Below are 6,537 nucleotides of genomic sequence, written 5' to 3' on the forward strand. Positions count from 1 at the left end.
ATACCTATATATGCCTCTCTTTTGACCAATGAGATGTTTTAATCTATTGTTCATTCATTTGGGATCATTTGTTAGATCTAATTTCCCTACTCGGAACAAAAGTTGTCTGGGCAGCTAGAACTATGCTCTGAAAAGCGTCATATTAGCCAGCAGATCACCTACCTGACGACCATAGTCAGGACATCCCAATTAGCCACCCAGGTAATTTTCCAGTCCCATGAATCGAGCGAAAATCTGGGACAGAGATTTGATTGCAGTTATCTGGGTAATTCCATGATATATTAAAACTAAGTGATTTGTGATCACTTTCCCCAAGCTCATCATTAACCTCAAGATTATTAATTAGTGAATCTTTGTTTGCAAGAACCAAGTCAAGCAGATTGTTTCCTCAAGTTGGTTCTGTCACAACCTGTTCGTAAAAGCAATCCAGAACTGTATCAAGTCACTAGACTCAAGATTTCCTCTAGTTGGTTCTGTCACAACCTGTTCGTAAAAGCAATCCAGAACTGTATCAAGTCACTAGACTCAAGATTTCCTGTCATATCGTTCCAATCAATTTGTCTAAAGTTAAAATCTCCCATTATCACAACATTTTCATATCTAGATGCCTTATGAATTTTGTCCCATAACAGCTTACTGCCCTCCCTATCAAGGTTTGGGGGCCTATAAATCACACCCAAAATTAATTTGTCATGTCCCTCGAGAAACTGTAGCCAAACAGATTCTGTGTTCAATGTTTCTAATCTTATATCATGTCTAAGACAACAATTTAAATTTTCTCTGACATACTTCGCCACACCACCACCCTTCCTGCTAACCCTATCAGTGTGGAATAGTTTATAACCCTGTATGTTGCATTCAGAAGGCATTTCTCTATCTTTCAGGTTGAACCAGGTCTCTGTTATACCAATAATATCTATATTACCTACACTTGCAAGTAATCTTAGGTCATCTATCTTATTTCTTAGACTCCTACTATTTGTATAGTAAACCTTAAGGGAGCTAGTCACTCGTTGCCCTCTACTATCCCTCTTTGTTGATCAATTGATTTGCCAGTACTTGCAACTTTATTTTTAATATTGTCTTTTAAACATATCCCTGAGGTATCCTGGTAATAACTGCTGTTTTAACCCTAATGCTGCAGCCTGATTGTTTCCCACAAACACCCATACCTCTATAATCTATCAGTTTAAATTCCTAGACAAGTCATCAATTACCCTCTCAATTGAATTGGCTAATGTAACCACTCCATCCCCAGAGAGATGAACCTCATCCCTTGCAAACATATCACGTTTGCCAAAGAATAGGTCCCAGTTATCAATGAATGGGATTGCAAGTTCCTTGCAGTACCTGTCTAGCCAACAATTTATACCAATTGCCCTAGACATCCATTCATTGCCCACTCCCTTTCTAGGCAAGATGCTACATATGACTGGGATCCCTCCCTTAGACCTAGCTACTTCTATGGCTGACCTGTACTTATCAAGCAGCTCCTCTCTCCTGCCCTTCCCAATGTCATTACCCCCAGGACTAAGATAATGGGCTTGTTCCCATTACCTGCCATAATATTATCCAACCTGCTGACTATGTCACCAACACCAGCTCCAAGGAGACACACACTCTGTCTGACCTTTCTGTCTCTGTTACAAAATGCACGGTCCATATATCTTACCTGAGAATCGCCTACTATTAAAATATTCTTACCTTGATTAGCAGGGGAATCAGTGGTACCTTCAACCTCACTAACCACTGAAGTACATTCGTCTTGGAGAACAGAGAATCGATTTCCTACCTTCACATCTTCTCTATTAACTCTCCTCTTCTTCCTTCTTCCTGAACTGTGAACCACTTGCCACTTAGAGCGGCTGCCACTATCACTGCTGGTGACCATTCCTTCTTTACCAGCTAAATCCTTCTCACACTCGCTCCCAAACTCATCTATGCGAAGCTTCAGCCTCCTATTTTCCTTCTGAAGAAGTAGAATCTCCTTCTTCAACACCTGAGATTCTAAAACACAACAAGCCATGGTGCTTGGTAACAGCCCACGCTAACCTCCAAGAGCTTAGGCAGGTATGACCGCAGGTGACCACTGACCTCAGCGTACTGACGAGTGTATCCCATGAACAGTGAGAGAGTTTTCTGTACGTCACATACACTGTACTTGCAGAATTTTACTGTCTTAATTGTGTCTTGGAATTTAATAACATTTGTAGGAGAGGTTGTTGTAAGGCAAGCATCGTACCCTCATAAATCTATTAGTGTTAAGCTCAACAGTATTGCCCCTCCCCCCTTTTTTATATATATAATTCATGTACAATGTATTAAGTTACAATACTATGGAAAATCACAAAGGCTGGAAAGTGCTCCTTCGCTAGGGTTTTAACATCTTAAGTGTCCAGACCCCTGATCTAAGAAGTGAAATTTTTAGTTTTTTCTTACGAAATGGTAGAGAATCTTTTTCTGAAGATAAAACAAAAAGTACAAAATTTAATGGAAAACTTATGCAATTACACTTTCACAAATTTTGCTGTAATAGCAGTATTTATGCATGGATGATTTTGCCCATTTATGGCCAGTTACATTATTCCATTTGACAAAATTCTTAGCTATTTTGCTAGTATGTCTTCCATTTTATTGACTGAGTTCAAGAACCCACCCAGTCAACTATTTCAACTGCCCAATAAAGTGATCAGAAATTGGTAATTAGGCCAATTTCAAACAAATTTGAAAATATGCTAATTTCAAAACAGGGTCAAGAATAAACAATGCAGGCATTCCTGGCACTAAGATAATAATTATGAATTATTATTATTATTATAAGATAATAATTATGAATTTGTATTCACACAAAGAATTTTTTATTCATGCACAAAAAAAAAAGATTTACTGTTTCGTATTATTGTAATAATTGTATAAATTATGTCAGTGTATTTGTGAACATACATTAGACTGACTAGTTAGACGCATATTGGAGGATTTAAGTGATTTGTTTACTCTGGCATATTGGCAAACATCGAATATTTCCACTACCCTGAGCTTAATTTCAAGCCAATTCCAGTCCTGAAACCAATCAAAATTATCTCTGTATCTGCAATTTGTCTTCCATTCTGTCAAATGATACCTAGAAACCAAGAACACAACCATGAAAATCATCCGGAAATACACAGCAGTCACTTTTTTTTTTTTTTTTAACCAAAAACACAGTCGCCTTTTTTTCCCCATTATGCACTGTGGGGGGGGCAGGATTTTTTTTTTTTATGTGGTGCACACTTACTGCACTGACCCATTCTCTCATATCTAGGCTCAGATTTAACACTCACTGCCTATGTGAGTGAGCTGAGCTCATCACGTAGTTCTATGGCATAGACAGACTTCAAACCCATAGTACTATGGCACAGAAACTTGAAGGGTTACGTTATCTTGATTTTATTGAGATGACGAAAGTAGTAAAGTAAAATCTGTTTGTGCATCACTGTGTTCAAAGAATACTGTGCCACAATTCTTCAAAGAAAAACTTTCTGATTATAGAGAGTTAACAAATATTGTATGTATAATTTAATATTAGCTTTTATTTAAAAGTAAATTAATGTCAAAAATCATTCTGAATTCAACATTTTGGAAAGCACTCTCTCTCTCTCTCTCTTTTTTCTCTCTCTTTTTCTCTCTTTTTCTCTCTTTCTCTCTCTCTCTTTCTCTCTCTCTTTCTCTTTCTCTCTCTCTCTTTCTCTCTCTCTCTCTTTCTCTCTCTCTTTCTCTCTCTCTTTCTCTTTCTTTCTCTCTTTCTCTCTTTCTCTCTCTCTTTCTCTCTCTCTTTCTCTCTCTCTTTCTCTCTCTTTCTCTCTCTCTTTCTCTCTTTCTCTCTCTCTTTCTCTTTCTTCTCTCTTTCTCTCTTTCTCTCTCTCTCTCTCTCTTTCACTCTCTCTCTCTCTCGCACTCTTCTCTCTCTCTCTCCTCTTTCTCTCCTCTCCTCCTCTCTTTCTCTCCTTTCTCTCTCTCCTCTTTCTCTCTCTCCTCTTTCTCTCTCTCTTTCTCTCTCTCTCTCCTCTTTCTCTCCTCTTTCTTTCTCTCTCTCTCCTCTTTCTCTCCTCTTTCTCTTTCTCTCCTCTTTCTCTCCTCTTTCTCTTTCTCTCCTCTTTCTCTCCTCTTTCTCTTTCTCTCCTCTTTCTCTTTCTCTCTCTCTCCTCTCTCTCTCTCTCTCTCTCTCTCTCTCTCTCTCTCTCTCTCTCTCTCTCTCTCTCATATCTAAATTAAAAAAATTTTGTAATAAAATTTTTGAGTATGGTCTTGTTTGGAAAATTCATATTTTATCACTTAAAAATTCTAAGCTTATTTTCAGACTGTAGTAGAATATCTGAATTGCAAAGCTTTGACTAAGAGAGAGAATACTAATATACAGGTACCTCAAAATTTTTGCTCATGTGAAAATGTAAGAATTTTCACAGATCATATTTAAAGATGGAAAACTTTAAATGGCTCTGTGCTATGATAGAGTATTAGAAAATGGAGAACTAAGTGGTATGGTTTTCTCCATAGGTAACGGAGGTGGGCGAGCGAGCTGTCTTGATTACTGGTGATGCAGTTGGCAGCTTAAACAAGACCTCATTCATCTGTAATGTTTGTCATAAGTTCTTCAACCACAGAGGCAACTTCATGAAGCACTACCGTACACATACTGGGGAGAAACCTTTTCAGTGCACTAAATGCCCTTACAAAGCTACACAAAAAGCCCATTTAACATCACATATGTTGGGCAGGCATGGAGAGCTTTTACAAAGTAACGTTAAAAAAGTTTTGGACACAATACATAGCTCTCTCACTACTTATTATGCTAAATAGCCAGATATCTTTATTTAGCTATTTGTTTATTTTAGCAATTTGATATTTATATTGCAAATGTTAACCATGACTGGAAGGTATACTGTGTGGTAATAACCTTGAAATGATTGAAGCCCTGTGTTGTATTATTTCTTGTATATTAGCAATATTATTGGCTTGTAACAATGTATAAAGAAATATTTGTGTATAGACAAATAAAGATATTAATTATTTCTCTCTCTTTCATTGGTAATTCCAGTATATGCTGTGATATAATCCTTAGGCTAAACAGTACTTTTAACTCTTAGCTTTGTGGCTTATATACTGGCTTTCAATGTAAAACATTCTTAGTGAGATGACATAGCTGAGAAAAAATGCTGAAGTAGATATGCATGCATTTGTGTATATTTCAACCTTAAAAGATTTTTTCTGCCTTAGAAACTTTGTTCATGACTAAAGAATACAACAAAAATGTGAAAAGCTTTACTGAGAATAGGAAATTTTATTTGTGATCCTCTTACAAGGAATAAGGCATTAAAAGATACTAGGTGTTTTTAGTTGTTTTATTATTTTTTAGAAGCCATTACAAAGTATTTTAAAGCATCTGCATTTAATTATGCACTTCAAAACTTAACAAATTCTTAAGCATTAATAATTTGTTGATTCTTTCACTTAAGTTTACATTGTATGTTAAACTAGTATTTTTTTTATTATTTAGCACTTTAGAAAATTATTTATACAGACAATATGTTGTGTATTTCTCTCAGGGAATAATGTAGTTTCCTTTGTCTACATGCTTCGTTATACGAGTTAATATTTTATATGGTATTGAGTGTTTTGTTTCCCTTAACAGTTTTGTGTCTAAAGTTACATCTATGGTACAAATTTTTGCTATTATAGGTGATTAAAGCAACCTTCCAGGGAGATATCAGTGTCCTGTCATATGAGTGCATGAGTGTTTTAGTATTCAGTTTTCACAAAATTTGTGAAATTTTGTTACATGTGAAATGGAACCTATTAATTTTTTTTTTTTTTTTTTTTTTTTTTTTTTTGTGGAAGGTTTCTTTTTTTTTTTTTTTTTTTTTAACTGTCTCATGGACATGTAAGCTAGCAAATATATCTTGCAGGCTCCTCCTTAACTTATTTGTGTTTCTCAAATTTATACATTTGTTGTAATATTTTGTTTGTAAACTTAGTGTTTTTGTATATTGGTCAGCATTAAGCACTATTGTTTTCAGTATTTCTTTAGAAGTCTCGGCGGAGTTTGAACGTTTGTGCCCAGGCAGGTAGAGGCTCTTCACCGAGGGGCAGCAGGCACACTTCCTACAGTATTCTTCCATGACTACGAATGCACCATCACTTTCTGCACAAATGGTGGGAATATTTTCCCTTACGTCTCAGTTTGCTGTGACTTGTAGCTACACTTATGTTGTGACTTCTGATCACTTACATTGTGGAGCAGTGCTACTTTAACTGTTTAGGAAACATTAAACTTAAGTCTTTTTTAATGTGCATAAAATAATATGCTTCATAGTCACTGAAATATTCTGTTTGGACACTTTGTATTTAGATTTAAATATTAAAAACATAAAATTATAATGATAGTGCTCTGTCAACTACACAACAAACTATATGTCACAGTTGAATGGCCAGATAATTGGACAGGCATCTCGAATATCTGTATTGCAGCAAGTTTTTTTTTTTTCTAGTTCCATACACCGA

General features: G+C 35.9%; 1 protein-coding gene across 2 annotated transcripts in view; it reads left to right on the plus strand.

Annotated features, from left to right (window-relative positions):
• The window catches only part of LOC128684990 (tigger transposable element-derived protein 1-like), a 156,018-nt gene extending 150,970 nt beyond the window's left edge, over nt 1–5,048 (plus strand). For both annotated transcript variants that reach the window (XM_070103931.1, XM_070103936.1), the window contains exon 5: nt 4,534–5,048. The gene's annotated coding sequence lies outside the window, so the exon portion shown is untranslated. The remainder of the gene's footprint in view (nt 1–4,533) is intronic.
• The last annotated feature ends 1,489 nt before the right edge of the window (nt 5,049–6,537 follow it).

The sequence above is a fragment of the Cherax quadricarinatus genome, chromosome 5 (assembly GCF_038502225.1).
Source record: "Cherax quadricarinatus isolate ZL_2023a chromosome 5, ASM3850222v1, whole genome shotgun sequence".
NCBI lineage: Eukaryota > Metazoa > Arthropoda > Malacostraca > Decapoda > Parastacidae > Cherax > Cherax quadricarinatus.